Raw genomic sequence first — 26,979 nt, forward strand, 5'->3', positions numbered from 1 at the left:
TGAGCTTTTCTGGCCGGGACACGGAGCTGGATGGACGGATTGTGTGCTGACAGTAGCAAGCAGCAAACCGGCACACAGGCCTCTGCGGCTTCCAGCTCTGGCTTGCCCCAAGTTGAATGGGGGAGATTCGTCAAAACCTGCGCAGAGAAAAAGCGGAGCAGTTGCCCGTAGCAACCGATCACATTGCTTCTTTTCATTTTTTATTTGCTACCTTTTTGAAACTGGAAGAAGCCATCTCATTGGATGCTTACGGGCAATGGGCCAACTTTTCCCCCAAAATAGGTTTTCGTAAATCTCCCCCCCCCCCGATATTCGGGAAAGTGCCTTCCCAGGCTGGGCCAGAGGAGAAAGTGTAAAGAAACATCGCAACCTGTCTACAGCACCCGGTATTCCCAGGAGGTCAACCATCCCAGTACTGTCCGAGCCCGACCCTGCTTGGCTTCCGAGATCAGACGAGATCGGGCATACCCAGGGTGGTGTGGCCGGTAGACACTGGCTGGCCCCACTCTGTCGCACAAGCAGCTTTCCTCCAGGCCGCGGACCGTTGCGCAAAGGGCTGGACAGCAGGTAGCGCACCCCTGCGTACATTGCAGGTGAGCCCTGGGGACGTGCAGGGACTCAAGCTGATAGGACTGTAGGAGCATATCCCGTACTGTGACGTCACATAAACAACACAAGGGAGAAAGGCCATAAAAAAAGAAGAAAAGAAGCAAATGTGCAGCTAAGAAAGTGAATGTAAAAAAGGCATAGGGGAGACTGACCCCTGCTTGTTGAAGTGAGAAAAAGCAAAAAGCCTACAGCACCTGGTATTCCCAGGCGGTCTCCCATCCAAGTACTAACCAGGCCCAACCCTGCTTAGCTTCCGAGATCAGACGAGATCGGGCGTGTTCAGGGTGGTGTGGCCGTAGGCAGAGACGAGCCTCTCATTTGCAGCTCTTCTACTCTGCAGCCTGCCTGCCTGCCTGCCTGCTGCTCAGCACTGGGCCTGCTTCCTGCCCCCCTCCTTTCCACGCACTCAGCCCAGCTCCAAGGCTGCTTCAGCTCACTGGCTCTATGGCTTACGTACACAAACTGCTTTGCACAGGGAGCCCTTGCTCGGGCTGGCCCCTTCAGCCTCAGCCTGCTCAAAGCCTGGCCATTTCCTGGCTGGGCTGCTTTTAACTCTTATATTTACACATGCCTGGCTGCAGGGGCAATGAGCTTTTCTGGCCGGGACACGGAGCTGGATGGACGGATTGTGTGCTGACAGTAGCAAGCAGCAAACCGGCACACAGGCCTCTGCGGCTTCCAGCTCTGGCTTGCCCCAAGTTGAATGGGGGAGATTCGTCAAAACCTGCGCAGAGAAAAAGCAGAGCAGTTGCCCGTAGCAACCGATCACATTGCTTCTTTTCATTTTTTATTTGCTACCTTTTTGAAACTGGAAGAAGCCATCTCATTGGATGCTTACGGGCAATGGGCCAACTTTTCCCCCAAAATAGGTTTTCGTAAATCTCCCCCCCCCCCGATATTCGGGAAAGTGCCTTCCCAGGCTGGGCCAGAGGAGAAAGTGTAAAGAAACATCGCAACCTGTCTACAGCACCCGGTATTCCCAGGAGGTCAACCATCCCAGTACTGTCCGAGCCCGACCCTGCTTGGCTTCCGAGATCAGACGAGATCGGGCATACCCAGGGTGGTGTGGCCGGTAGACACTGGCTGGCCCCACTCTGTCGCACAAGCAGCTTTCCTCCAGGCCGCGGACCGTTGCGCAAAGGGCTGGACAGCAGGTAGCGCACCCCTGCGTACATTGCAGGTGAGCCCTGGGGACGTGCAGGGACTCAAGCTGATAGGACTGTAGGAGCATATCCCGTACTGTGACGTCACATAAACAACACAAGGGAGAAAGGCCATAAAAAAAGAAGAAAAGAAGCAAATGTGCAGCTAAGAAAGTGAATGTAAAAAAGGCATAGGGGAGACTGACCCCTGCTTGTTGAAGTGAGAAAAAGCAAAAAGCCTACAGCACCTGGTATTCCCAGGCGGTCTCCCATCCAAGTACTAACCAGGCCCGACCCTGCTTAGCTTCCGAGATCAGACGAGATCGGGCGTGTTCAGGGTGGTGTGGCCGTAGGCAGAGACGAGCCTCTCATTTGCAGCTCTTCTACTCTGCAGCCTGCCTGCCTGCCTGCTGCTCAGCACTGGGCCTGCTTCCTGCCCCCCTCCTTTCCACGCACTCAGCCCAGCTCCAAGGCTGCTTCAGCTCACTGGCTCTATGGCTTACGTACACAAACTGCTTTGCACAGGGAGCCCTTGCTCGGGCTGGCCCCTTCAGCCTCAGCCTGCTCAAAGCCTGGCCATTTCCTGGCTGGGCTGCTTTTAACTCTTATATTTACACATGCCTGGCTGCAGGGGCAATGAGCTTTTCTGGCCGGGACATGGAGCTGGATGGACGGATTGTGTGCTGACAGTAGCAAGCAGCAAACCGGCACACAGGCCTCTGCGGCTTCCAGCTCTGGCTTGCCCCAAGTTGAATGGGGGAGATTCGTCAAAACCTGCGCAGAGAAAAAGCGGAGCAGTTGCCCGTAGCAACCGATCACATTGCTTCTTTTCATTTTTTATTAGCTACCTTTTTGAAACTGGAAGAAGCCATCTCATTGGATGCTTACGGGCAATGGGCCAACTTTTCCCCCAAAACAGGTTTTCGTAAATCTCGCCCCCCCCCCCCGGATATTCGGGAAAGTGCCTTCCCAGGCTGGGCCAGAGGAGAAAGTGTAAAGAAACATCGCAACCTGTCTACAGCACCCGGTATTCCCAGGAGGTCAACCATCCCAGTACTGTCCGAGCCCGACCCTGCTTGGCTTCCGAGATCAGACGAGATCGGGCATACCCAGGGTGGTGTGGCCGGTAGACACTGGCTGGCCCCACTCTGTCGCACAAGCAGCTTTCCTCCAGGCCGCGGACCGTTGCGCAAAGGGCTGGACAGCAGGTAGCGCACCCCTGCGTACATTGCAGGTGAGCCCTGGGGACGTGCAGGGACTCAAGCTGATAGGACTGTAGGAGCATATCCCGTACTGTGACGTCACATAAACAACACAAGGGAGAAAGGCCATAAAAAAAGAAGAAAAGAAGCAAATGTGCAGCTAAGAAAGTGAATGTAAAAAAGGCATAGGGGAGACTGACCCCTGCTGGTTGAAGTGAGAAAAAGCAAAAAGCCTACAGCACCTGGTATTCCCAGGCGGTCTCCCATCCAAGTACTAACCAGGCCCGACCCTGCTTAGCTTCCGAGATCAGACGAGATCGGGCGTGTTCAGGGTGGTGTGGCCGTAGGCAGAGACGAGCCTCTCATTTGCAGCTCTTCTACTCTGCAGCCTGCCTGCCTGCCTGCTGCTCAGCACTGGACCTGCTTCCTGCCCCCCTCCTTTCCACGCACTCAGCCCAGCTCCAAGGCTGCTTCAGCTCACTGGCTCTATGGCTTACGTACACAAACTGCTTTGCACAGGGAGCCCTTGCTCGGGCTGGCCCCTTCAGCCTCAGCCTGCTCAAAGCCTGGCCATTTCCTGGCTGGGCTGCTTTTAACTCTTATATTTACACATGCCTGGCTGCAGGGGCAATGAGCTTTTCTGGCCGGGACACGGAGCTGGATGGACGGATTGTGTGCTGACAGTAGCAAGCAGCAAACCGGCACACAGGCCTCTGCGGCTTCCAGCTCTGGCTTGCCCCAAGTTGAATGGGGGAGATTCGTCAAAACCTGCGCAGAGAAAAAGCGGAGCAGTTGCCCGTAGCAACCGATCACATTGCTTCTTTTCATTTTTTATTTGCTACCTTTTTGAAACTGGAAGAAGCCATCTCATTGGATGCTTACGGGCAATGGGCCAACTTTTCCCCCAAAACAGGTTTTCGTAAATCTCCCCCCCCCCCCGATATTCGGGAAAGTGCCTTCCCAGGCTGGGCCAGAGGAGAAAGTGTAAAGAAACATCGCAACCTGTCTACAGCACCCGGTATTCCCAGGAGGTCAACCATCCCAGTACTGTCCGAGCCCGACCCTGCTTGGCTTCCGAGATCAGACGAGATCGGGCATACCCAGGGTGGTGTGGCCGGTAGACACTGGCTGGCCCCACTCTGTCGCACAAGCAGCTTTCCTCCAGGCCGCGGACCGTTGCGCAAAGGGCTGGACAGCAGGTAGCGCACCCCTGCGTACATTGCAGGTGAGCCCTGGGGACGTGCAGGGACTCAAGCTGATAGGACTGTAGGAGCATATCCCGTACTGTGACGTCACATAAACAACACAAGGGAGAAAGGCCATAAAAAAAGAAGAAAAGAAGCAAATGTGCAGCTAAGAAAGTGAATGTAAAAAAGGCATAGGGGAGACTGACCCCTGCTGGTTGAAGTGAGAAAAAGCAAAAAGCCTACAGCACCTGGTATTCCCAGGCGGTCTCCCATCCAAGTACTAACCAGGCCCGACCCTGCTTAGCTTCCGAGATCAGACGAGATCGGGCGTGTTCAGGTTGGTGTGGCCGTAGGCAGAGACGAGTCTCTCATTTGCAGCTCTTCTACTCTGCAGCCTGCCTGCCTGCTGCTCAGCACTGGGCCTGCTTCCTGCCCCCCTCCTTTCCACGCACTCAGCCCAGCTCCAAGGCTGCTTCAGCTCACTGGCTCTATGGCTTACGTACACAAACTGCTTTGCACAGGGAGCCCTTGCTCGGGCTGGCCCCTTCAGCCTCAGCCTGCTCAAAGCCTGGCCATTTCCTGGCTGGGCTGCTTTTAACTCTTATATTTACACATGCCTGGCTGCAGGGGCAATGAGCTTTTCTGGCCGGGACACGGAGCTGGATGGACGGATTGTGTGCTGACAGTAGCAAGCAGCAAACCGGCACACAGGCCTCTGCGGCTTCCAGCTCTGGCTTGCCCCAAGTTGAATGGGGGAGATTCGTCAAAACCTGCGCAGAGAAAAAGCGGAGCAGTTGCCCGTAGCAACCGATCACATTGCTTCTTTTCATTTTTTATTTGCTACCTTTTTGAAACTGGAAGAAGCCATCTCATTGGATGCTTACGGGCAATGGGCCAACTTTTCCCCCAAAACAGGTTTTCGTAAATCTCCCCCCCCCCGATATTCGGGAAAGTGCCTTCCCAGGCTGGGCCAGAGGAGAAAGTGTAAAGAAACATCGCAACCTGTCTACAGCACCCGGTATTCCCAGGAGGTCAACCATCCCAGTACTGTCCGAGCCCAACCCTGCTTGGCTTCCGAGATCAGACGAGATCGGGCGTGTTCAGGGTGGTGTGGCCGTAGGCAGAGACGAGCCTCTCATTTGCAGCTCTTCTACTCTGCAGCCTGCCTGCCTGCCTGCCTGCCTGCCTGCTGCTCAGCACTGGGCCTGCTTCCTGCCCCCCTCCTTTCCACGCACTCAGCCCAGCTCCAAGGCTGCTTCAGCTCACTGGCTCTATGGCTTACGTACACAAACTGCTTTGCACAGGGAGCCCTTGCTCGGGCTGGCCCCTTCAGCCTCAGCCTGCTCAAAGCCTGGCCATTTCCTGGCTGGGCTGCTTTTAACTCTTATATTTACACATGCCTGGCTGCAGGGGCAATGAGCTTTTCTGGCCGGGACACGGAGCTGGATGGACGGATTGTGTGCTGACAGTAGCAAGCAGCAAACCGGCACACAGGCCTCTGCGGCTTCCAGCTCTGGCTTGCCCCAAGTTGAATGGGGGAGATTCGTCAAAACCTGCGCAGAGAAAAAGCGGAGCAGTTGCCCGTAGCAACCGATCACATTGCTTCTTTTCATTTTTTATTTGCTACCTTTTTGAAACTGGAAGAAGCCATCTCATTGGATGCTTACGGGCAATGGGCCAACTTTTCCCCCAAAATAGGTTTTCGTAAATCTCCCCCCCCCCCGATATTCGGGAAAGTGCCTTCCCAGGCTGGGCCAGAGGAGAAAGTGTAAAGAAACATCGCAACCTGTCTACAGCACCCGGTATTCCCAGGAGGTCAACCATCCCAGTACTGTCCGAGCCCGACCCTGCTTGGCTTCCGAGATCAGACGAGATCGGGCATACCCAGGGTGGTGTGGCCGGTAGACACTGGCTGGCCCCACTCTGTCGCACAAGCAGCTTTCCTCCAGGCCGCGGACCGTTGCGCAAAGGGCTGGACAGCAGGTAGCGCACCCCTGCGTACATTGCAGGTGAGCCCTGGGGACGTGCAGGGACTCAAGCTGATAGGACTGTAGGAGCATATCCCGTACTGTGACGTCACATAAACAACACAAGGGAGAAAGGCCATAAAAAAAGAAGAAAAGAAGCAAATGTGCAGCTAAGAAAGTGAATGTAAAAAAGGCATAGGGGAGACTGACCCCTGCTTGTTGAAGTGAGAAAAAGCAAAAAGCCTACAGCACCTGGTATTCCCAGGCGGTCTCCCATCCAAGTACTAACCAGGCCCGACCCTGCTTAGCTTCCGAGATCAGACGAGATCGGGCGTGTTCAGGGTGGTGTGGCCGTAGGCAGAGACGAGCCTCTCATTTGCAGCTCTTCTACTCTGCAGCCTGCCTGCCTGCCTGCTGCTCAGCACTGGGCCTGCTTCCTGCCCCCCTCCTTTCCACGCACTCAGCCCAGCTCCAAGGCTGCTTCAGCTCACTGGCTCTATGGCTTACGTACACAAACTGCTTTGCACAGGGAGCCCTTGCTCGGGCTGGCCCCTTCAGCCTCAGCCTGCTCAAAGCCTGGCCATTTCCTGGCTGGGCTGCTTTTAACTCTTATATTTACACATGCCTGGCTGCAGGGGCAATGAGCTTTTCTGGCCGGGACACGGAGCTGGATGGACGGATTGTGTGCTGACAGTAGCAAGCAGCAAACCGGCACACAGGCCTCTGCGGCTTCCAGCTCTGGCTTGCCCCAAGTTGAATGGGGGAGATTCGTCAAAACCTGCGCAGAGAAAAAGCGGAGCAGTTGCCCGTAGCAACCGATCACATTGCTTCTTTTCATTTTTTATTTGCTACCTTTTTGAAACTGGAAGAAGCCATCTCATTGGATGCTTACGGGCAATGGGCCAACTTTTCCCCCAAAACAGGTTTTCGTAAATCTCCCCCCCCCCCCCCCCCGATATTCGGGAAAGTGCCTTCCCAGGCTGGGCCAGAGGAGAAAGTGTAAAGAAACATCGCAACCTGTCTACAGCACCCGGTATTCCCAGGAGGTCAACCATCCCAGTACTGTCCGAGCCCGACCCTGCTTGGCTTCCGAGATCAGACGAGATCAGGCATACCCAGGGTGGTGTGGCCGGTAGACACTGGCTGGCCCCACTCTGTCGCACAAGCAGCTTTCCTCCAGGCCGCGGACCGTTGCGCAAAGGGCTGGACAGCAGGTAGCGCACCCCTGCGTACATTGCAGGTGAGCCCTGGGGACGTGCAGGGACTCAAGCTGATAGGACTGTAGGAGCATATCCCGTACTGTGACGTCACATAAACAACACAAGGGAGAAAGGCCATAAAAAAAGAAGAAAAGAAGCAAATGTGCAGCTAAGAAAGTGAATGTAAAAAAGGCATAGGGGAGACTGACCCCTGCTGGTTGAAGTGAGAAAAAGCAAAAAGCCTACAGCACCTGGTATTCCCAGGCGGTCTCCCATCCAAGTACTAACCAGGCCCGACCCTGCTTAGCTTCCGAGATCAGATGAGATCGGGCGTGTTCAGGGTGGTGTGGCCGTAGGCAGAGACGAGCCTCTCATTTGCAGCTCTTCTACTCTGCAGCCTGCCTGCCTGCCTGCCTGCTGCTCAGCACTGGGCCTGCTTCCTGCCCCCCTCCTTTCCACGCACTCAGCCCAGCTCCAAGGCTGCTTCAGCTCACTGGCTCTATGGCTTACGTACACAAACTGCTTTGCACAGGGAGCCCTTGCTCGGGCTGGCCCCTTCAGCCTCAGCCTGCTCAAAGCCTGGCCATTTCCTGGCTGGGCTGCTTTTAACTCTTATATTTACACATGCCTGGCTGCAGGGGCAATGAGCTTTTCTGGCCGGGACACGGAGCTGGATGGACGGATTGTGTGCTGACAGTAGCAAGCAGCAAACCGGCACACAGGCCTCTGCGGCTTCCAGCTCTGGCTTGCCCCAAGTTGAATGGGGGAGATTCGTCAAAACCTGCGCAGAGAAAAAGCGGAGCAGTTGCCCGTAGCAACCGATCACATTGCTTCTTTTCATTTTTTATTTGCTACCTTTTTGAAACTGGAAGAAGCCATCTCATTGGATGCTTACGGGCAATGGGCCAACTTTTCCCCCAAAACAGGTTTTCGTAAATCTCCCCCCCCCCCCCCCGATATTCGGGAAAGTGCCTTCCCAGGCTGGGCCAGAGGAGAAAGTGTAAAGAAACATCGCAACCTGTCTACAGCACCCGGTATTCCCAGGAGGTCAACCATCCCAGTACTGTCCGAGCCCGACCCTGCTTGGCTTCCGAGATCAGACGAGATCGGGCATACCCAGGGTGGTGTGGCCGGTAGACACTGGCTGGCCCCACTCTGTCGCACAAGCAGCTTTCCTCCAGGCCGCGGACCGTTGCGCAAAGGGCTGGACAGCAGGTAGCGCACCCCTGCGTACATTGCAGGTGAGCCCTGGGGACGTGCAGGGACTCAAGCTGATAGGACTGTAGGAGCATATCCCGTACTGTGACGTCACATAAACAACACAAGGGAGAAAGGCCATAAAAAAAGAAGAAAAGAAGCAAATGTGCAGCTAAGAAAGTGAATGTAAAAAAGGCATAGGGGAGACTGACCCCTGCTGGTTGAAGTGAGAAAAAGCAAAAAGCCTACAGCACCTGGTATTCCCAGGCGGTCTCCCATCCAAGTACTAACCAGGCCCGACCCTGCTTAGCTTCCGAGATCAGACGAGATCGGGCGTGTTCAGGGTGGTGTGGCCGTAGGCAGAGACGAGCCTCTCATTTGCAGCTCTTCTACTCTGCAGCCTGCCTGCCTGCCTGCTGCTCAGCACTGGGCCTGCTTCCTGCCCCCCTCCTTTCCACGCACTCAGCCCAGCTCCAAGGCTGCTTCAGCTCACTGGCTCTATGGCTTACGTACACAAACTGCTTTGCACAGGGAGCCCTTGCTCGGGCTGGCCCCTTCAGCCTCAGCCTGCTCAAAGCCTGGCCATTTCCTGGCTGGGCTGCTTTTAACTCTTATATTTACACATGCCTGGCTGCAGGGGCAATGAGCTTTTCTGGCCGGGACACGGAGCTGGATGGACGGATTGTGTGCTGACAGTAGCAAGCAGCAAACCGGCACACAGGCCTCTGCGGCTTCCAGCTCTGGCTTGCCCCAAGTTGAATGGGGGAGATTCGTCAAAACCTGCGCAGAGAAAAAGCGGAGCAGTTGCCCGTAGCAACCGATCACATTGCTTCTTTTCATTTTTTATTTGCTACCTTTTTGAAACTGGAAGAAGCCATCTCATTGGATGCTTACGGGCAATGGGCCAACTTTTCCCCCAAAACAGGTTTTCGTAAATCTCCCCCCCCCCGATATTCGGGAAAGTGCCTTCCCAGGCTGGGCCAGAGGAGAAAGTGTAAAGAAACATCGCAACCTGTCTACAGCACCCGGTATTCCCAGGAGGTCAACCATCCCAGTACTGTCCGAGCCCAACCCTGCTTGGCTTCCGAGATCAGACGAGATCGGGCGTGTTCAGGGTGGTGTGGCCGTAGGCAGAGACGAGCCTCTCATTTGCAGCTCTTCTACTCTGCAGCCTGCCTGCCTGCCTGCCTGCTGCTCAGCACTGGGCCTGCTTCCTGCCCCCCTCCTTTCCACGCACTCAGCCCAGCTCCAAGGCTGCTTCAGCTCACTGGCTCTATGGCTTACGTACACAAACTGCTTTGCACAGGGAGCCCTTGCTCGGGCTGGCCCCTTCAGCCTCAGCCTGCTCAAAGCCTGGCCATTTCCTGGCTGGGCTGCTTTTAACTCTTATATTTACACATGCCTGGCTGCAGGGGCAATGAGCTTTTCTGGCCGGGACACGGAGCTGGATGGACGGATTGTGTGCTGACAGTAGCAAGCAGCAAACCGGCACACAGGCCTCTGCGGCTTCCAGCTCTGGCTTGCCCCAAGTTGAATGGGGGAGATTCGTCAAAACCTGCGCAGAGAAAAAGCAGAGCAGTTGCCCGTAGCAACCGATCACATTGCTTCTTTTCATTTTTTATTTGCTACCTTTTTGAAACTGGAAGAAGCCATCTCATTGGATGCTTACGGGCAATGGGCCAACTTTTCCCCCAAAATAGGTTTTCGTAAATCTCCCCCCCCCCCCGATATTCGGGAAAGTGCCTTCCCAGGCTGGGCCAGAGGAGAAAGTGTAAAGAAACATCGCAACCTGTCTACAGCACCCGGTATTCCCAGGAGGTCAACCATCCCAGTACTGTCCGAGCCCGACCCTGCTTGGCTTCCGAGATCAGACGAGATCGGGCATACCCAGGGTGGTGTGGCCGGTAGACACTGGCTGGCCCCACTCTGTCGCACAAGCAGCTTTCCTCCAGGCCGCGGACCGTTGCGCAAAGGGCTGGACAGCAGGTAGCGCACCCCTGCGTACATTGCAGGTGAGCCCTGGGGACGTGCAGGGACTCAAGCTGATAGGACTGTAGGAGCATATCCCGTACTGTGACGTCACATAAACAACACAAGGGAGAAAGGCCATAAAAAAAGAAGAAAAGAAGCAAATGTGCAGCTAAGAAAGTGAATGTAAAAAAGGCATAGGGGAGACTGACCCCTGCTTGTTGAAGTGAGAAAAAGCAAAAAGCCTACAGCACCTGGTATTCCCAGGCGGTCTCCCATCCAAGTACTAACCAGGCCCGACCCTGCTTAGCTTCCGAGATCAGACGAGATCGGGCGTGTTCAGGGTGGTGTGGCCGTAGGCAGAGACGAGCCTCTCATTTGCAGCTCTTCTACTCTGCAGCCTGCCTGCCTGCCTGCTGCTCAGCACTGGGCCTGCTTCCTGCCCCCCTCCTTTCCACGCACTCAGCCCAGCTCCAAGGCTGCTTCAGCTCACTGGCTCTATGGCTTACGTACACAAACTGCTTTGCACAGGGAGCCCTTGCTCGGGCTGGCCCCTTCAGCCTCAGCCTGCTCAAAGCCTGGCCATTTCCTGGCTGGGCTGCTTTTAACTCTTATATTTACACATGCCTGGCTGCAGGGGCAATGAGCTTTTCTGGCCGGGACATGGAGCTGGATGGACGGATTGTGTGCTGACAGTAGCAAGCAGCAAACCGGCACACAGGCCTCTGCGGCTTCCAGCTCTGGCTTGCCCCAAGTTGAATGGGGGAGATTCGTCAAAACCTGCGCAGAGAAAAAGCGGAGCAGTTGCCCGTAGCAACCGATCACATTGCTTCTTTTCATTTTTTATTAGCTACCTTTTTGAAACTGGAAGAAGCCATCTCATTGGATGCTTACGGGCAATGGGCCAACTTTTCCCCCAAAACAGGTTTTCGTAAATCTCGCCCCCCCCCCCCCGGATATTCGGGAAAGTGCCTTCCCAGGCTGGGCCAGAGGAGAAAGTGTAAAGAAACATCGCAACCTGTCTACAGCACCCGGTATTCCCAGGAGGTCAACCATCCCAGTACTGTCCGAGCCCGACCCTGCTTGGCTTCCGAGATCAGACGAGATCGGGCATACCCAGGGTGGTGTGGCCGGTAGACACTGGCTGGCCCCACTCTGTCGCACAAGCAGCTTTCCTCCAGGCCGCGGACCGTTGCGCAAAGGGCTGGACAGCAGGTAGCGCACCCCTGCGTACATTGCAGGTGAGCCCTGGGGACGTGCAGGGACTCAAGCTGATAGGACTGTAGGAGCATATCCCGTACTGTGACGTCACATAAACAACACAAGGGAGAAAGGCCATAAAAAAAGAAGAAAAGAAGCAAATGTGCAGCTAAGAAAGTGAATGTAAAAAAGGCATAGGGGAGACTGACCCCTGCTGGTTGAAGTGAGAAAAAGCAAAAAGCCTACAGCACCTGGTATTCCCAGGCGGTCTCCCATCCAAGTACTAACCAGGCCCGACCCTGCTTAGCTTCCGAGATCAGACGAGATCGGGCGTGTTCAGGGTGGTGTGGCCGTAGGCAGAGACGAGCCTCTCATTTGCAGCTCTTCTACTCTGCAGCCTGCCTGCCTGCCTGCTGCTCAGCACTGGACCTGCTTCCTGCCCCCCTCCTTTCCACGCACTCAGCCCAGCTCCAAGGCTGCTTCAGCTCACTGGCTCTATGGCTTACGTACACAAACTGCTTTGCACAGGGAGCCCTTGCTCGGGCTGGCCCCTTCAGCCTCAGCCTGCTCAAAGCCTGGCCATTTCCTGGCTGGGCTGCTTTTAACTCTTATATTTACACATGCCTGGCTGCAGGGGCAATGAGCTTTTCTGGCCGGGACACGGAGCTGGATGGACGGATTGTGTGCTGACAGTAGCAAGCAGCAAACCGGCACACAGGCCTCTGCGGCTTCCAGCTCTGGCTTGCCCCAAGTTGAATGGGGGAGATTCGTCAAAACCTGCGCAGAGAAAAAGCGGAGCAGTTGCCCGTAGCAACCGATCACATTGCTTCTTTTCATTTTTTATTTGCTACCTTTTTGAAACTGGAAGAAGCCATCTCATTGGATGCTTACGGGCAATGGGCCAACTTTTCCCCCAAAACAGGTTTTCGTAAATCTCCCCCCCCCCCCGATATTCGGGAAAGTGCCTTCCCAGGCTGGGCCAGAGGAGAAAGTGTAAAGAAACATCGCAACCTGTCTACAGCACCCGGTATTCCCAGGAGGTCAACCATCCCAGTACTGTCCGAGCCCGACCCTGCTTGGCTTCCGAGATCAGACGAGATCGGGCATACCCAGGGTGGTGTGGCCGGTAGACACTGGCTGGCCCCACTCTGTCGCACAAGCAGCTTTCCTCCAGGCCGCGGACCGTTGCGCAAAGGGCTGGACAGCAGGTAGCGCACCCCTGCGTACATTGCAGGTGAGCCCTGGGGACGTGCAGGGACTCAAGCTGATAGGACTGTAGGAGCATATCCCGTACTGTGACGTCACATAAACAACACAAGGGAGAAAGGCCATAAAAAAAGAAGAAAAGAAGCAAATGTGCAGCTAAGAAAGTGAATGTAAAAAAGGCATAGGGGAGACTGACCCCTGCTGGTTGAAGTGAGAAAAAGCAAAAAGCCTACAGCACCTGGTATTCCCAGGCGGTCTCCCATCCAAGTACTAACCAGGCCCGACCCTGCTTAGCTTCCGAGATCAGACGAGATCGGGCGTGTTCAGGTTGGTGTGGCCGTAGGCAGAGACGAGTCTCTCATTTGCAGCTCTTCTACTCTGCAGCCTGCCTGCCTGCTGCTCAGCACTGGGCCTGCTTCCTGCCCCCCTCCTTTCCACGCACTCAGCCCAGCTCCAAGGCTGCTTCAGCTCACTGGCTCTATGGCTTACGTACACAAACTGCTTTGCACAGGGAGCCCTTGCTCGGGCTGGCCCCTTCAGCCTCAGCCTGCTCAAAGCCTGGCCATTTCCTGGCTGGGCTGCTTTTAACTCTTATATTTACACATGCCTGGCTGCAGGGGCAATGAGCTTTTCTGGCCGGGACACGGAGCTGGATGGACGGATTGTGTGCTGACAGTAGCAAGCAGCAAACCGGCACACAGGCCTCTGCGGCTTCCAGCTCTGGCTTGCCCCAAGTTGAATGGGGGAGATTCGTCAAAACCTGCGCAGAGAAAAAGCGGAGCAGTTGCCCGTAGCAACCGATCACATTGCTTCTTTTCATTTTTTATTTGCTACCTTTTTGAAACTGGAAGAAGCCATCTCATTGGATGCTTACGGGCAATGGGCCAACTTTTCCCCCAAAACAGGTTTTCGTAAATCTCCCCCCCCCCGATATTCGGGAAAGTGCCTTCCCAGGCTGGGCCAGAGGAGAAAGTGTAAAGAAACATCGCAACCTGTCTACAGCACCCGGTATTCCCAGGAGGTCAACCATCCCAGTACTGTCCGAGCCCAACCCTGCTTGGCTTCCGAGATCAGACGAGATCGGGCGTGTTCAGGGTGGTGTGGCCGTAGGCAGAGACGAGCCTCTCATTTGCAGCTCTTCTACTCTGCAGCCTGCCTGCCTGCCTGCCTGCTGCTCAGCACTGGGCCTGCTTCCTGCCCCCCTCCTTTCCACGCACTCAGCCCAGCTCCAAGGCTGCTTCAGCTCACTGGCTCTATGGCTTACGTACACAAACTGCTTTGCACAGGGAGCCCTTGCTCGGGCTGGCCCCTTCAGCCTCAGCCTGCTCAAAGCCTGGCCATTTCCTGGCTGGGCTGCTTTTAACTCTTATATTTACACATGCCTGGCTGCAGGGGCAATGAGCTTTTCTGGCCGGGACACGGAGCTGGATGGACGGATTGTGTGCTGACAGTAGCAAGCAGCAAACCGGCACACAGGCCTCTGCGGCTTCCAGCTCTGGCTTGCCCCAAGTTGAATGGGGGAGATTCGTCAAAACCTGCGCAGAGAAAAAGCGGAGCAGTTGCCCGTAGCAACCGATCACATTGCTTCTTTTCATTTTTTATTTGCTACCTTTTTGAAACTGGAAGAAGCCATCTCATTGGATGCTTACGGGCAATGGGCCAACTTTTCCCCCAAAATAGGTTTTCGTAAATCTCCCCCCCCCCCGATATTCGGGAAAGTGCCTTCCCAGGCTGGGCCAGAGGAGAAAGTGTAAAGAAACATCGCAACCTGTCTACAGCACCCGGTATTCCCAGGAGGTCAACCATCCCAGTACTGTCCGAGCCCGACCCTGCTTGGCTTCCGAGATCAGACGAGATCGGGCATACCCAGGGTGGTGTGGCCGGTAGACACTGGCTGGCCCCACTCTGTCGCACAAGCAGCTTTCCTCCAGGCCGCGGACCGTTGCGCAAAGGGCTGGACAGCAGGTAGCGCACCCCTGCGTACATTGCAGGTGAGCCCTGGGGACGTGCAGGGACTCAAGCTGATAGGACTGTAGGAGCATATCCCGTACTGTGACGTCACATAAACAACACAAGGGAGAAAGGCCATAAAAAAAGAAGAAAAGAAGCAAATGTGCAGCTAAGAAAGTGAATGTAAAAAAGGCATAGGGGAGACTGACCCCTGCTTGTTGAAGTGAGAAAAAGCAAAAAGCCTACAGCACCTGGTATTCCCAGGCGGTCTCCCATCCAAGTACTAACCAGGCCCGACCCTGCTTAGCTTCCGAGATCAGACGAGATCGGGCGTGTTCAGGGTGGTGTGGCCGTAGGCAGAGACGAGCCTCTCATTTGCAGCTCTTCTACTCTGCAGCCTGCCTGCCTGCCTGCTGCTCAGCACTGGGCCTGCTTCCTGCCCCCCTCCTTTCCACGCACTCAGCCCAGCTCCAAGGCTGCTTCAGCTCACTGGCTCTATGGCTTACGTACACAAACTGCTTTGCACAGGGAGCCCTTGCTCGGGCTGGCCCCTTCAGCCTCAGCCTGCTCAAAGCCTGGCCATTTCCTGGCTGGGCTGCTTTTAACTCTTATATTTACACATGCCTGGCTGCAGGGGCAATGAGCTTTTCTGGCCGGGACACGGAGCTGGATGGACGGATTGTGTGCTGACAGTAGCAAGCAGCAAACCGGCACACAGGCCTCTGCGGCTTCCAGCTCTGGCTTGCCCCAAGTTGAATGGGGGAGATTCGTCAAAACCTGCGCAGAGAAAAAGCGGAGCAGTTGCCCGTAGCAACCGATCACATTGCTTCTTTTCATTTTTTATTTGCTACCTTTTTGAAACTGGAAGAAGCCATCTCATTGGATGCTTACGGGCAATGGGCCAACTTTTCCCCCAAAACAGGTTTTCGTAAATCTCCCCCCCCCCCCCCCCCCGATATTCGGGAAAGTGCCTTCCCAGGCTGGGCCAGAGGAGAAAGTGTAAAGAAACATCGCAACCTGTCTACAGCACCCGGTATTCCCAGGAGGTCAACCATCCCAGTACTGTCCGAGCCCGACCCTGCTTGGCTTCCGAGATCAGACGAGATCGGGCATACCCAGGGTGGTGTGGCCGGTAGACACTGGCTGGCCCCACTCTGTCGCACAAGCAGCTTTCCTCCAGGCCGCGGACCGTTGCGCAAAGGGCTGGACAGCAGGTAGCGCACCCCTGCGTACATTGCAGGTGAGCCCTGGGGACGTGCAGGGACTCAAGCTGATAGGACTGTAGGAGCATATCCCGTACTGTGACGTCACATAAACAACACAAGGGAGAAAGGCCATAAAAAAAGAAGAAAAGAAGCAAATGTGCAGCTAAGAAAGTGAATGTAAAAAAGGCATAGGGGAGACTGACCCCTGCTGGTTGAAGTGAGAAAAAGCAAAAAGCCTACAGCACCTGGTATTCCCAGGCGGTCTCCCATCCAAGTACTAACCAGGCCCGACCCTGCTTAGCTTCCGAGATCAGATGAGATCGGGCGTGTTCAGGGTGGTGTGGCCGTAGGCAGAGACGAGCCTCTCATTTGCAGCTCTTCTACTCTGCAGCCTGCCTGCCTGCCTGCCTGCTGCTCAGCACTGGGCCTGCTTCCTGCCCCCCTCCTTTCCACGCACTCAGCCCAGCTCCAAGGCTGCTTCAGCTCACTGGCTCTATGGCTTACGTACACAAACTGCTTTGCACAGGGAGCCCTTGCTCGGGCTGGCCCCTTCAGCCTCAGCCTGCTCAAAGCCTGGCCATTTCCTGGCTGGGCTGCTTTTAACTCTTATATTTACACATGCCTGGCTGCAGGGGCAATGAGCTTTTCTGGCCGGGACACGGAGCTGGATGGACGGATTGTGTGCTGACAGTAGCAAGCAGCAAACCGGCACACAGGCCTCTGCGGCTTCCAGCTCTGGCTTGCCCCAAGTTGAATGGGGGAGATTCGTCAAAACCTGCGCAGAGAAAAAGCGGAGCAGTTGCCCGTAGCAACCGATCACATTGCTTCTTTTCATTTTTTATTTGCTACCTTTTTGAAACTGGAAGAAGCCATCTCATTGGATGCTTACGGGCAATGGGCCAACTTTTCCCCCAAAATAGGTTTTCGTAAATCTCCCCCCCCCCCGATATTCGGGAAAGTGCCTTCCCAGGCTGGGCCAGAGGAGAAAGTGTAAAGAAACATCGCAACCTGTCTACAGCACCCGGTATTCCCAGGAGGTCAACCATCCCAGTACTGTCCGAGCCCGACCCTGCTTGGCTTCCGAGATCAGACGAGATCGGGCATACCCAGGGTGGTGTGGCCGGTAGACACTGGCTGGCCCCACTCTGTCGCACAAGCAGCTTTCCTCCAGGCCGCGGACCGTTGCGCAAAGGGCTGGACAGCAGGTAGCGCACCCCTGCGTACATTGCAGGTGAGCCCTGGGGACGTGCAGGGACTCAAGCTGATAGGACTGTAGGAGCATATCCCGTACTGTGACGTCACATAAACAACACAAGGGAGAAAGGCCATAAAAAAAGAAGAAAAGAAGCAAATGTGCAGCTAAGAAAGTGAATGTAAAAAAGGCATAGGGGAGACTGACCCCTGCTGGTTGAAGTGAGAAAAAGCAAAAAGCCTACAGCACCTGGTATTCCCAGGCGGTCTCCCATCCAAGTACTAACCAGGCCCGACCCTGCTTAGCTTCCGAGATCAGATGAGATCGGGCGTGTTCAGGGTGGTGTGGCCGTAGGCAGAGACGAGCCTCTCATTTGCAGCTCTTCTACTCTGCAGCCTGCCTGCCTGCCTGCCTGCTGCTCAGCACTGGGCCTGCTTCCTGCCCCCCTCCTTTCCACGCACTCAGCCCAGCTCCAAGGCTGCTTCAGCTCACTGGCTCTATGGCTTACGTACACAAACTGCTTTGCACAGGGAGCCCTTGCTCGGGCTGGCCCCTTCAGCCTCAGCCTGCTCAAAGCCTGGCCATTTCCTGGCTGGGCTGCTTTTAACTCTTATATTTACACATGCCTGGCTGCAGGGGCAATGAGCTTTTCTGGCCGGGACACGGAGCTGGATGGACGGATTGTGTGCTGACAGTAGCAAGCAGCAAACCGGCACACAGGCCTCTGCGGCTTCCAGCTCTGGCTTGCCCCAAGTTGAATGGGGGAGATTCGTCAAAACCTGCGCAGAGAAAAAGCGGAGCAGTTGCCCGTAGCAACCGATCACATTGCTTCTTTTCATTTTTTATTTGCTACCTTTTTGAAACTGGAAGAAGCCATCTCATTGGATGCTTACGGGCAATGGGCCAACTTTTCCCCCAAAATAGGTTTTCGTAAATCTCCCCCCCCCCCCGATATTCGGGAAAGTGCCTTCCCAGGCTGGGCCAGAGGAGAAAGTGTAAAGAAACATCGCAACCTGTCTACAGCACCCGGTATTCCCAGGAGGTCAACCATCCCAGTACTGTCCGAGCCCGACCCTGCTTGGCTTCCGAGATCAGACGAGATCGGGCATACCCAGGGTGGTGTGGCCGGTAGACACTGGCTGGCCCCACTCTGTCGCACAAGCAGCTTTCCTCCAGGCCGCGGACCGTTGCGCAAAGGGCTGGACAGCAGGTAGCGCACCCCTGCGTACATTGCAGGTGAGCCCTGGGGACGTGCAGGGACTCAAGCTGATAGGACTGTAGGAGCATATCCCGTACTGTGACGTCACATAAACAACACAAGGGAGAAAGGCCATAAAAAAAGAAGAAAAGAAGCAAATGTGCAGCTAAGAAAGTGAATGTAAAAAAGGCATAGGGGAGACTGACCCCTGCTTGTTGAAGTGAGAAAAAGCAAAAAGCCTACAGCACCTGGTATTCCCAGGCGGTCTCCCATCCAAGTACTAACCAGGCCCGACCCTGCTTAGCTTCCGAGATCAGACGAGATCGGGCGTGTTCAGGGTGGTGTGGCCGTAGGCAGAGACGAGCCTCTCATTTGCAGCTCTTCTACTCTGCAGCCTGCCTGCCTGCCTGCTGCTCAGCACTGGGCCTGCTTCCTGCCCCCCTCCTTTCCACGCACTCAGCCCAGCTCCAAGGCTGCTTCAGCTCACTGGCTCTATGGCTTACGTACACAAACTGCTTTGCACAGGGAGCCCTTGCTCGGGCTGGCCCCTTCAGCCTCAGCCTGCTCAAAGCCTGGCCATTTCCTGGCTGGGCTGCTTTTAACTCTTATATTTACACATGCCTGGCTGCAGGGGCAATGAGCTTTTCTGGCCGGGACACGGAGCTGGATGGACGGATTGTGTGCTGACAGTAGCAAGCAGCAAACCGGCACACAGGCCTCTGCGGCTTCCAGCTCTGGCTTGCCCCAAGTTGAATGGGGGAGATTCGTCAAAACCTGCGCAGAGAAAAAGCGGAGCAGTTGCCCGTAGCAACCGATCACATTGCTTCTTTTCATTTTTTATTTGCTACCTTTTTGAAACTGGAAGAAGCCATCTCATTGGATGCTTACGGGCAATGGGCCAACTTTTCCCCCAAAACAGGTTTTCGTAAATCTCCCCCCCCCCCCCCCCCCCCCCCCCGATATTCGGGAAAGTGCCTTCCCAGGCTGGGCCAGAGGAGAAAGTGTAAAGAAACATCGCAACCTGTCTACAGCACCCGGTATTCCCAGGAGGTCAACCATCCCAGTACTGTCCGAGCCCGACCCTGCTTGGCTTCCGAGATCAGACGAGATCGGGCATACCCAGGGTGGTGTGGCCGGTAGACACTGGCTGGCCCCACTCTGTCGCACAAGCAGCTTTCCTCCAGGCCGCGGACCGTTGCGCAAAGGGCTGGACAGCAGGTAGCGCACCCCTGCGTACATTGCAGGTGAGCCCTGGGGACGTGCAGGGACTCAAGCTGATAGGACTGTAGGAGCATATCCCGTACTGTGACGTCACATAAACAACACAAGGGAGAAAGGCCATAAAAAAAGAAGAAAAGAAGCAAATGTGCAGCTAAGAAAGTGAATGTAAAAAAGGCATAGGGGAGACTGACCCCTGCTGGTTGAAGTGAGAAAAAGCAAAAAGCCTACAGCACCTGGTATTCCCAGGCGGTCTCCCATCCAAGTACTAACCAGGCCCGACCCTGCTTAGCTTCCGAGATCAGATGAGATCGGGCGTGTTCAGGGTGGTGTGGCCGTAGGCAGAGACGAGCCTCTCATTTGCAGCTCTTCTACTCTGCAGCCTGCCTGCCTGCCTGCCTGCTGCTCAGCACTGGGCCTGCTTCCTGCCCCCCTCCTTTCCACGCACTCAGCCCAGCTCCAAGGCTGCTTCAGCTCACTGGCTCTATGGCTTACGTACACAAACTGCTTTGCACAGGGAGCCCTTGCTCGGGCTGGCCCCTTCAGCCTCAGCCTGCTCAAAGCCTGGCCATTTCCTGGCTGGGCTGCTTTTAACTCTTATATTTACACATGCCTGGCTGCAGGGGCAATGAGCTTTTCTGGCCGGGACACGGAGCTGGATGGACGGATTGTGTGCTGACAGTAGCAAGCAGCAAACCGGCACACAGGCCTCTGCGGCTTCCAGCTCTGGCTTGCCCCAAGTTGAATGGGGGAGATTCGTCAAAACCTGCGCAGAGAAAAAGCGGAGCAGTTGCCCGTAGCAACCGATCACATTGCTTCTTTTCATTTTTTATTTGCTACCTTTTTGAAACTGGAAGAAGCCATCTCATTGGATGCTTACGGGCAATGGGCCAACTTTTCCCCCAAAACAGGTTTTCGTAAATCTCCCCCCCCCCCCCCCCCCCGATATTCGGGAAAGTGCCTTCCCAGGCTGGGCCAGAGGAGAAAGTGTAAAGAAACATCGCAACCTGTCTACAGCACCCGGTATTCCCAGGAGGTCAACCATCCCAGTACTGTCCGAGCCCGACCCTGCTTGGCTTCCGAGATCAGACGAGATCGGGCATACCCAGGGTGGTGTGGCCGGTAGACACTGGCTGGCCCCACTCTGTCGCACAAGCAGCTTTCCTCCAGGCCGCGGACCGTTGCGCAAAGGGCTGGACAGCAGGTAGCGCACCCCTGCGTACATTGCAGGTGAGCCCTGGGGACGTGCAGGGACTCAAGCTGATAGGACTGTAGGAGCATATCCCGTACTGTGACGTCACATAAACAACACAAGGGAGAAAGGCCATAAAAAAAGAAGAAAAGAAGCAAATGTGCAGCTAAGAAAGTGAATGTAAAAAAGGCATAGGGGAGACTGACCCCTGCTGGTTGAAGTGAGAAAAAGCAAAAAGCCTACAGCACCTGGTATTCCCAGGCGGTCTCCCATCCAAGTACTAACCAGGCCCGACCCTGCTTAGCTTCCGAGATCAGATGAGATCGGGCGTGTTCAGGGTGGTGTGGCCGTAGGCAGAGACGAGCCTCTCATTTGCAGCTCTTCTACTCTGCAGCCTGCCTGCCTGCCTGCCTGCTGCTCAGCACTGGGCCTGCTTCCTGCCCCCCTCCTTTCCACGCACTCAGCCCAGCTCCAAGGCTGCTTCAGCTCACTGGCTCTATGGCTTACGTACACAAACTGCTTTGCACAGGGAGCCCTTGCTCGGGCTGGCCCCTTCAGCCTCAGCCTGCTCAAAGCCTGGCCATTTCCTGGCTGGGCTGCTTTTAACTCTTATATTTACACATGCCTGGCTGCAGGGGCAATGAGCTTTTCTGGCCGGGACACGGAGCTGGATGGACGGATTGTGTGCTGACAGTAGCAAGCAGCAAACCGGCACACAGGCCTCTGCGGCTTCCAGCTCTGGCTTGCCCCAAGTTGAATGGGGGAGATTCGTCAAAACCTGCGCAGAGAAAAAGCGGAGCAGTTGCCCGTAGCAACCGATCACATTGCTTCTTTTCATTTTTTATTTGCTACCTTTTTGAAACTGGAAGAAGCCATCTCATTGGATGCTTACGGGCAATGGGCCAACTTTTCCCCCAAAACAGGTTTTCGTAAATCTCCCCCCCCCCCCCCCGATATTCGGGAAAGTGCCTTCCCAGGCTGGGCCAGAGGAGAAAGTGTAAAGAAACATCGCAACCTGTCTACAGCACCCGGTATTCCCAGGAGGTCAACCATCCCAGTACTGTCCGAGCCCGACCCTGCTTGGCTTCCGAGATCAGACGAGATCGGGCATACCCAGGGTGGTGTGGCCGGTAGACACTGGCTGGCCCCACTCTGTCGCACAAGCAGCTTTCCTCCAGGCCGCGGACCGTTGCGCAAAGGGCTGGACAGCAGGTAGCGCACCCCTGCGTACATTGCAGGTGAGCCCTGGGGACGTGCAGGGACTCAAGCTGATAGGACTGTAGGAGCATATCCCGTACTGTGACGTCACATAAACAACACAAGGGAGAAAGGCCATAAAAAAAGAAGAAAAGAAGCAAATGTGCAGCTAAGAAAGTGAATGTAAAAAAGGCATAGGGGAGACTGACCCCTGCTGGTTGAAGTGAGAAAAAGCAAAAAGCCTACAGCACCTGGTATTCCCAGGCGGTCTCCCATCCAAGTACTAACCAGGCCCGACCCTGCTTAGCTTCCGAGATCAGACGAGATCGGGCGTGTTCAGGGTGGTGTGGCCGTAGGCAGAGACGAGCCTCTCATTTGCAGCTCTTCTACTCTGCAGCCTGCCTGCCTGCCTGCTGCTCAGCACTGGGCCTGCTTCCTGCCCCCCTCCTTTCCACGCACTCAGCCCAGCTCCAAGGCTGCTTCAGCTCACTGGCTCTATGGCTTACGTACACAAACTGCTTTGCACAGGGAGCCCTTGCTCGGGCTGGCCCCTTCAGCCTCAGCCTGCTCAAAGCCTGGCCATTTCCTGGCTGGGCTGCTTTTAACTCTTATATTTACACATGCCTGGCTGCAGGGGCAATGAGCTTTTCTGGCCGGGACACGGAGCTGGATGGACGGATTGTGTGCTGACAGTAGCAAGCAGCAAACCGGCACACAGGCCTCTGCGGCTTCCAGCTCTGGCTTGCCCCAAGTTGAATGGGGGAGATTCGTCAAAACCTGCGCAGAGAAAAAGCGGAGCAGTTGCCCGTAGCAACCGATCACATTGCTTCTTTTCATTTTTTATTTGCTACCTTTTTGAAACTGGAAGAAGCCATCTCATTGGATGCTTACGGGCAATGGGCCAACTTTTCCCCCAAAACAGGTTTTCGTAAATCTCCCCCCCCCCCCCCGATATTCGGGAAAGTGCCTTCCCAGGCTGGGCCAGAGGAGAAAGTGTAAAGAAACATCGCAACCTGTCTACAGCACCCGGTATTCCCAGGAGGTCAACCATCCCAGTACTGTCCGAGCCCGACCCTGCTTGGCTTCCGAGATCAGACGAGATCGGGCATACCCAGGGTGGTGTGGCCGGTAGACACTGGCTGGCCCCACTCTGTCGCACAAGCAGCTTTCCTCCAGGCCGCGGACCGTTGCGCAAAGGGCTGGACAGCAGGTAGCGCACCCCTGCGTACATTGCAGGTGAGCCCTGGGGACGTGCAGGGACTCAAGCTGATAGGACTGTAGGAGCATATCCCGTACTGTGACGTCACATAAACAACACAAGGGAGAAAGGCCATAAAAAAAGAAGAAAAGAAGCAAATGTGCAGCTAAGAAAGTGAATGTAAAAAAGGCATAGGGGAGACTGACCCCTGCTGGTTGAAGTGAGAAAAAGCAAAAAGCCTACAGCACCTGGTATTCCCAGGCGGTCTCCCATCCAAGTACTAACCAGGCCCGACCCTGCTTAGCTTCCGAGATCAGACGAGATCGGGCGTGTTCAGGGTGGTGTGGCCGTAGGCAGAGACGAGCCTCTCATTTGCAGCTCTTCTACTCTGCAGCCTGCCTGCCTGCCTGCTGCTCAGCACTGGGCCTGCTTCCTGCCCCCCTCCTTTCCACGCACTCAGCCCAGCTCCAAGGCTGCTTCAGCTCACTGGCTCTATGGCTTACGTACACAAACTGCTTTGCACAGGGAGCCCTTGCTCGGGCTGGCCCCTTCAGCCTCAGCCTGCTCAAAGCCTGGCCATTTCCTGGCTGGGCTGCTTTTAACTCTTATATTTACACATGCCTGGCTGCAGGGGCAATGAGCTTTTCTGGCCGGGACACGGAGCTGGATGGACGGATTGTGTGCTGACAGTAGCAAGCAGCAAACCGGCACACAGGCCTCTGCGGCTTCCAGCTCTGGCTTGCCCCAAGTTGAATGGGGGAGATTCGTCAAAACCTGCGCAGAGAAAAAGCGGAGCAGTTGCCCGTAGCAACCGATCACATTGCTTCTTTTCATTTTTTATTTGCTACCTTTTTGAAACTGGAAGAAGCCATCTCATTGGATGCTTACGGGCAATGGGCCAACTTTTCCCCCAAAACAGGTTTTCGTAAATCTCCCCCCCCCCCCCGATATTCGGGAAAGTGCCTTCCCAGGCTGGGCCAGAGGAGAAAGTGTAAAGAAACATCGCAACCTGTCTACAGCACCCGGTATTCCCAGGAGGTCAACCATCCCAGTACTGTCCGAGCCCGACCCTGCTTGGCTTCCGAGATCAGACGAGATCGGGCATACCCAGGGTGGTGTGGCCGGTAGACACTGGCTGGCCCCACTCTGTCGCACAAGCAGCTTTCCTCCAGGCCGCGGACCGTTGCGCAAAGGGCTGGACAGCAGGTAGCGCACCCCTGCGTACATTGCAGGTGAGCCCTGGGGACGTGCAGGGACTCAAGCTGATAGGACTGTAGGAGCATATCCCGTACTGTGACGTCACATAAACAACACAAGGGAGAAAGGCCATAAAAAAAGAAGAAAAGAAGCAAATGTGCAGCTAAGAAAGTGAATGTAAAAAAGGCATAGGGGAGACTGACCCCTGCTGGTTGAAGTGAGAAAAAGCAAAAAGCCTACAGCACCTGGTATTCCCAGGCGGTCTCCCATCCAAGTACTAACCAGGCCCGACCCTGCTTAGCTTCCGAGATCAGACGAGATCGGGCGTGTTCAGGGTGGTGTGGCCGTAGGCAGAGACGAGCCTCTCATTTGCAGCTCTTCTACTCTGCAGCCTGCCTGCTGCTCAGCACTGGACCTGCTTCCTGCCCCCCTCCTTTCCACGCACTCAGCCCAGCTCCAAGGCTGCTTCAGCTCACTGGCTCTATGGCTTACGTACACAAACTGCTTTGCACAGGGAGCCCTTGCTCGGGCTGGCCCCTTCAGCCTCAGCCTGCTCAAAGCCTGGCCATTTCCTGGCTGGGCTGCTTTTAACTCTTATATTTACACATGCCTGGCTGCAGGGGCAATGAGCTTTTCTGGCCGGGACACGGAGCTGGATGGACGGATTGTGTGCTGACAGTAGCAAGCAGCAAACCGGCACACAGGCCTCTGCGGCTTCCAGCTCTGGCTTGCCCCAAGTTGAATGGGGGAGATTCGTCAAAACCTGCGCAGAGAAAAAGCGGAGCAGTTGCCCGTAGCAACCGATCACATTGCTTCTTTTCATTTTTTATTTGCTACCTTTTTGAAACTGGAAGAAGCCATCTCATTGGATGCTTACGGGCAATGGGCCAACTTTTCCCCCAAAACAGGTTTTCGTAAATCTCCCCCCCCCCCCCGATATTCGGGAAAGTGCCTTCCCAGGCTGGGCCAGAGGAGAAAGTGTAAAGAAACATCGCAACCTGTCTACAGCACCCGGTATTCCCAGGAGGTCAACCATCCCAGTACTGTCCGAGCCCGACCCTGCTTGGCTTCCGAGATCAGACGAGATCGGGCATACCCAGGGTGGTGTGGCCGGTAGACACTGGCTGGCCCCACTCTGTCGCACAAGCAGCTTTCCTCCAGGCCGCGGACCGTTGCGCAAAGGGCTGGACAGCAGGTAGCGCACCCCTGCGTACATTGCAGGTGAGCCCTGGGGACGTGCAGGGACTCAAGCTGATAGGACTGTAGGAGCATATCCCGTACTGTGACGTCACATAAACAACACAAGGGAGAAAGGCCATAAAAAAAGAAGAAAAGAAGCAAAAGTGCAGCTAAGAAAGTGAATGTAAAAAAGGCATAGGGGAGACTGACCCCTGCTGGTTGAAGTGAGAAAAAGCAAAAAGCCTACAGCACCTGGTATTCCCAGGCGGTCTCCCATCCAAGTACTAACCAGGCCCGACCCTGCTTAGCTTCCGAGATCAGATGAGATCGGGCGTGTTCAGGGTGGTGTGGCCGTAGGCAGAGACGAGTCTCTCATTTGCAGCTCTTCTACTCTGCAGCCTGCCTGCCTGCCTGCTGCTCAGCACTGGGCCTGCTTCCTGCCCCCCTCCTTTCCACGCACTCAGCCCAGCTCCAAGGCTGCTTCAGCTCACTGGCTCTATGGCTTACGTACACAAACTGCTTTGCACAGGGAGCCCTTGCTCGGGCTGGCCCCTTCAGCCTCAGCCTGCTCAAAGCCTGGCCATTTCCTGGCTGGGCTGCTTTTAACTCTTATATTTACACATGCCTGGCTGCAGGGGCAATGAGCTTTTCTGGCCGGGACACGGAGCTGGATGGACGGATTGTGTGCTGACAGTAGCAAGCAGCAAACCGGCACACAGGCCTCTGCGGCTTCCAGCTCTGGCTTGCCCCAAGTTGAATGGGGGAGATTCGTCAAAACCTGCGCAGAGAAAAAGCGGAGCAGTTGCCCGTAGCAACCGATCACATTGCTTCTTTTCATTTTTTATTTGCTACCTTTTTGAAACTGGAAGAAGCCATCTCATTGGATGCTTACGGGCAATGGGCCAACTTTTCCCCCAAAACAGGTTTTCGTAAATCTCCCCCCCCCCCCGATATTCGGGAAAGTGCCTTCCCAGGCTGGGCCAGAGGAGAAAGTGTAAAGAAACATCGCAACCTGTCTACAGCACCCGGTATTCCCAGGAGGTCAACCATCCCAGTACTGTCCGAGCCCGACCCTGCTTGGCTTCCGAGATCAGACGAGATCGGGCATACCCAGGGTGGTGTGGCCGGTAGACACTGGCTGGCCCCACTCTGTCGCACAAGCAGCTTTCCTCCAGGCCGCGGACCGTTGCGCAAAGGGCTGGACAGCAGGTAGCGCACCCCTGCGTACATTGCAGGTGAGCCCTGGGGACGTGCAGGGACTCAAGCTGATAGGACTGTAGGAGCATATCCCGTACTGTGACGTCACATAAACAACACAAGGGAGAAAGGCCATAAAAAAAGAAGAAAAGAAGCAAATGTGCAGCTAAGAAAGTGAA

General features: G+C 55.3%; 23 non-coding genes and 21 pseudogenes across 23 annotated transcripts; all 44 read right to left on the reverse strand.

Annotated features, from left to right (window-relative positions):
* Positions 1–371: 371 nt before the first annotated feature.
* LOC130338667 (5S ribosomal RNA) lies at positions 372–491 on the reverse strand (annotated as a pseudogene).
* Positions 492–791: 300 nt separating this feature from the next.
* LOC130338620 (5S ribosomal RNA) lies at positions 792–910 on the reverse strand. Its single transcript, XR_008879261.1, has one exon. It is a non-coding gene; the product is annotated as a 5S ribosomal RNA (ribosomal RNA).
* Positions 911–1,567: 657 nt separating this feature from the next.
* LOC130338668 (5S ribosomal RNA) lies at positions 1,568–1,687 on the reverse strand (annotated as a pseudogene).
* Positions 1,688–1,987: 300 nt separating this feature from the next.
* On the reverse strand, positions 1,988–2,106 carry LOC130338438 (5S ribosomal RNA). Its single transcript, XR_008879130.1, has one exon. It is a non-coding gene; the product is annotated as a 5S ribosomal RNA (ribosomal RNA).
* A 657-nt stretch (positions 2,107–2,763) lies between these two features.
* Positions 2,764–2,883, reverse strand: LOC130338669 (5S ribosomal RNA; annotated as a pseudogene).
* Positions 2,884–3,183: 300 nt separating this feature from the next.
* On the reverse strand, positions 3,184–3,302 carry LOC130338440 (5S ribosomal RNA). Its single transcript, XR_008879131.1, has one exon. It is a non-coding gene; the product is annotated as a 5S ribosomal RNA (ribosomal RNA).
* Positions 3,303–3,956: 654 nt separating this feature from the next.
* On the reverse strand, positions 3,957–4,076 carry LOC130338671 (5S ribosomal RNA; annotated as a pseudogene).
* A 300-nt stretch (positions 4,077–4,376) lies between these two features.
* Positions 4,377–4,495, reverse strand: LOC130338518 (5S ribosomal RNA). The gene has a single exon (XR_008879202.1). It is a non-coding gene; the product is annotated as a 5S ribosomal RNA (ribosomal RNA).
* Positions 4,496–5,143: 648 nt separating this feature from the next.
* LOC130338537 (5S ribosomal RNA) lies at positions 5,144–5,262 on the reverse strand. The gene has a single exon (XR_008879219.1). It is a non-coding gene; the product is annotated as a 5S ribosomal RNA (ribosomal RNA).
* A 665-nt stretch (positions 5,263–5,927) lies between these two features.
* Positions 5,928–6,047, reverse strand: LOC130338672 (5S ribosomal RNA; annotated as a pseudogene).
* Positions 6,048–6,347: 300 nt separating this feature from the next.
* LOC130338441 (5S ribosomal RNA) lies at positions 6,348–6,466 on the reverse strand. The gene has a single exon (XR_008879132.1). It is a non-coding gene; the product is annotated as a 5S ribosomal RNA (ribosomal RNA).
* Positions 6,467–7,125: 659 nt separating this feature from the next.
* LOC130338772 (5S ribosomal RNA) lies at positions 7,126–7,245 on the reverse strand (annotated as a pseudogene).
* Positions 7,246–7,545: 300 nt separating this feature from the next.
* Positions 7,546–7,664, reverse strand: LOC130338793 (5S ribosomal RNA). The gene has a single exon (XR_008879284.1). It is a non-coding gene; the product is annotated as a 5S ribosomal RNA (ribosomal RNA).
* A 661-nt stretch (positions 7,665–8,325) lies between these two features.
* LOC130338673 (5S ribosomal RNA) lies at positions 8,326–8,445 on the reverse strand (annotated as a pseudogene).
* A 300-nt stretch (positions 8,446–8,745) lies between these two features.
* LOC130338442 (5S ribosomal RNA) lies at positions 8,746–8,864 on the reverse strand. The gene has a single exon (XR_008879133.1). It is a non-coding gene; the product is annotated as a 5S ribosomal RNA (ribosomal RNA).
* Positions 8,865–9,516: 652 nt separating this feature from the next.
* LOC130338538 (5S ribosomal RNA) lies at positions 9,517–9,635 on the reverse strand. The gene has a single exon (XR_008879220.1). It is a non-coding gene; the product is annotated as a 5S ribosomal RNA (ribosomal RNA).
* Positions 9,636–10,293: 658 nt separating this feature from the next.
* On the reverse strand, positions 10,294–10,413 carry LOC130338674 (5S ribosomal RNA; annotated as a pseudogene).
* Positions 10,414–10,713: 300 nt separating this feature from the next.
* LOC130338443 (5S ribosomal RNA) lies at positions 10,714–10,832 on the reverse strand. Its single transcript, XR_008879134.1, has one exon. It is a non-coding gene; the product is annotated as a 5S ribosomal RNA (ribosomal RNA).
* A 658-nt stretch (positions 10,833–11,490) lies between these two features.
* Positions 11,491–11,610, reverse strand: LOC130338675 (5S ribosomal RNA; annotated as a pseudogene).
* A 300-nt stretch (positions 11,611–11,910) lies between these two features.
* Positions 11,911–12,029, reverse strand: LOC130338444 (5S ribosomal RNA). Its single transcript, XR_008879135.1, has one exon. It is a non-coding gene; the product is annotated as a 5S ribosomal RNA (ribosomal RNA).
* Positions 12,030–12,683: 654 nt separating this feature from the next.
* LOC130338677 (5S ribosomal RNA) lies at positions 12,684–12,803 on the reverse strand (annotated as a pseudogene).
* Positions 12,804–13,103: 300 nt separating this feature from the next.
* LOC130338519 (5S ribosomal RNA) lies at positions 13,104–13,222 on the reverse strand. Its single transcript, XR_008879203.1, has one exon. It is a non-coding gene; the product is annotated as a 5S ribosomal RNA (ribosomal RNA).
* A 648-nt stretch (positions 13,223–13,870) lies between these two features.
* On the reverse strand, positions 13,871–13,989 carry LOC130338539 (5S ribosomal RNA). The gene has a single exon (XR_008879221.1). It is a non-coding gene; the product is annotated as a 5S ribosomal RNA (ribosomal RNA).
* Positions 13,990–14,646: 657 nt separating this feature from the next.
* LOC130338678 (5S ribosomal RNA) lies at positions 14,647–14,766 on the reverse strand (annotated as a pseudogene).
* A 300-nt stretch (positions 14,767–15,066) lies between these two features.
* LOC130338446 (5S ribosomal RNA) lies at positions 15,067–15,185 on the reverse strand. Its single transcript, XR_008879136.1, has one exon. It is a non-coding gene; the product is annotated as a 5S ribosomal RNA (ribosomal RNA).
* A 660-nt stretch (positions 15,186–15,845) lies between these two features.
* LOC130338679 (5S ribosomal RNA) lies at positions 15,846–15,965 on the reverse strand (annotated as a pseudogene).
* Positions 15,966–16,265: 300 nt separating this feature from the next.
* LOC130338388 (5S ribosomal RNA) lies at positions 16,266–16,384 on the reverse strand. The gene has a single exon (XR_008879085.1). It is a non-coding gene; the product is annotated as a 5S ribosomal RNA (ribosomal RNA).
* A 657-nt stretch (positions 16,385–17,041) lies between these two features.
* On the reverse strand, positions 17,042–17,161 carry LOC130338680 (5S ribosomal RNA; annotated as a pseudogene).
* Positions 17,162–17,461: 300 nt separating this feature from the next.
* LOC130338401 (5S ribosomal RNA) lies at positions 17,462–17,580 on the reverse strand. Its single transcript, XR_008879096.1, has one exon. It is a non-coding gene; the product is annotated as a 5S ribosomal RNA (ribosomal RNA).
* A 658-nt stretch (positions 17,581–18,238) lies between these two features.
* On the reverse strand, positions 18,239–18,358 carry LOC130338681 (5S ribosomal RNA; annotated as a pseudogene).
* Positions 18,359–18,658: 300 nt separating this feature from the next.
* Positions 18,659–18,777, reverse strand: LOC130338447 (5S ribosomal RNA). The gene has a single exon (XR_008879137.1). It is a non-coding gene; the product is annotated as a 5S ribosomal RNA (ribosomal RNA).
* Positions 18,778–19,444: 667 nt separating this feature from the next.
* On the reverse strand, positions 19,445–19,564 carry LOC130338683 (5S ribosomal RNA; annotated as a pseudogene).
* Positions 19,565–19,864: 300 nt separating this feature from the next.
* On the reverse strand, positions 19,865–19,983 carry LOC130338413 (5S ribosomal RNA). Its single transcript, XR_008879107.1, has one exon. It is a non-coding gene; the product is annotated as a 5S ribosomal RNA (ribosomal RNA).
* A 665-nt stretch (positions 19,984–20,648) lies between these two features.
* LOC130338684 (5S ribosomal RNA) lies at positions 20,649–20,768 on the reverse strand (annotated as a pseudogene).
* A 300-nt stretch (positions 20,769–21,068) lies between these two features.
* On the reverse strand, positions 21,069–21,187 carry LOC130338425 (5S ribosomal RNA). Its single transcript, XR_008879118.1, has one exon. It is a non-coding gene; the product is annotated as a 5S ribosomal RNA (ribosomal RNA).
* A 661-nt stretch (positions 21,188–21,848) lies between these two features.
* On the reverse strand, positions 21,849–21,968 carry LOC130338685 (5S ribosomal RNA; annotated as a pseudogene).
* A 300-nt stretch (positions 21,969–22,268) lies between these two features.
* LOC130338448 (5S ribosomal RNA) lies at positions 22,269–22,387 on the reverse strand. Its single transcript, XR_008879138.1, has one exon. It is a non-coding gene; the product is annotated as a 5S ribosomal RNA (ribosomal RNA).
* A 656-nt stretch (positions 22,388–23,043) lies between these two features.
* LOC130338686 (5S ribosomal RNA) lies at positions 23,044–23,163 on the reverse strand (annotated as a pseudogene).
* A 300-nt stretch (positions 23,164–23,463) lies between these two features.
* Positions 23,464–23,582, reverse strand: LOC130338449 (5S ribosomal RNA). The gene has a single exon (XR_008879139.1). It is a non-coding gene; the product is annotated as a 5S ribosomal RNA (ribosomal RNA).
* A 655-nt stretch (positions 23,583–24,237) lies between these two features.
* Positions 24,238–24,357, reverse strand: LOC130338688 (5S ribosomal RNA; annotated as a pseudogene).
* A 300-nt stretch (positions 24,358–24,657) lies between these two features.
* On the reverse strand, positions 24,658–24,776 carry LOC130338451 (5S ribosomal RNA). Its single transcript, XR_008879141.1, has one exon. It is a non-coding gene; the product is annotated as a 5S ribosomal RNA (ribosomal RNA).
* Positions 24,777–25,423: 647 nt separating this feature from the next.
* LOC130338689 (5S ribosomal RNA) lies at positions 25,424–25,543 on the reverse strand (annotated as a pseudogene).
* A 300-nt stretch (positions 25,544–25,843) lies between these two features.
* Positions 25,844–25,962, reverse strand: LOC130338437 (5S ribosomal RNA). The gene has a single exon (XR_008879129.1). It is a non-coding gene; the product is annotated as a 5S ribosomal RNA (ribosomal RNA).
* Positions 25,963–26,616: 654 nt separating this feature from the next.
* LOC130338690 (5S ribosomal RNA) lies at positions 26,617–26,736 on the reverse strand (annotated as a pseudogene).
* Between the last annotated feature and the right edge of the window lie 243 nt (positions 26,737–26,979).

The sequence above is a fragment of the Hyla sarda genome, unplaced genomic scaffold, assembly GCF_029499605.1.
Source record: "Hyla sarda isolate aHylSar1 unplaced genomic scaffold, aHylSar1.hap1 scaffold_523, whole genome shotgun sequence".
Lineage (NCBI taxonomy): Eukaryota > Metazoa > Chordata > Amphibia > Anura > Hylidae > Hyla > Hyla sarda.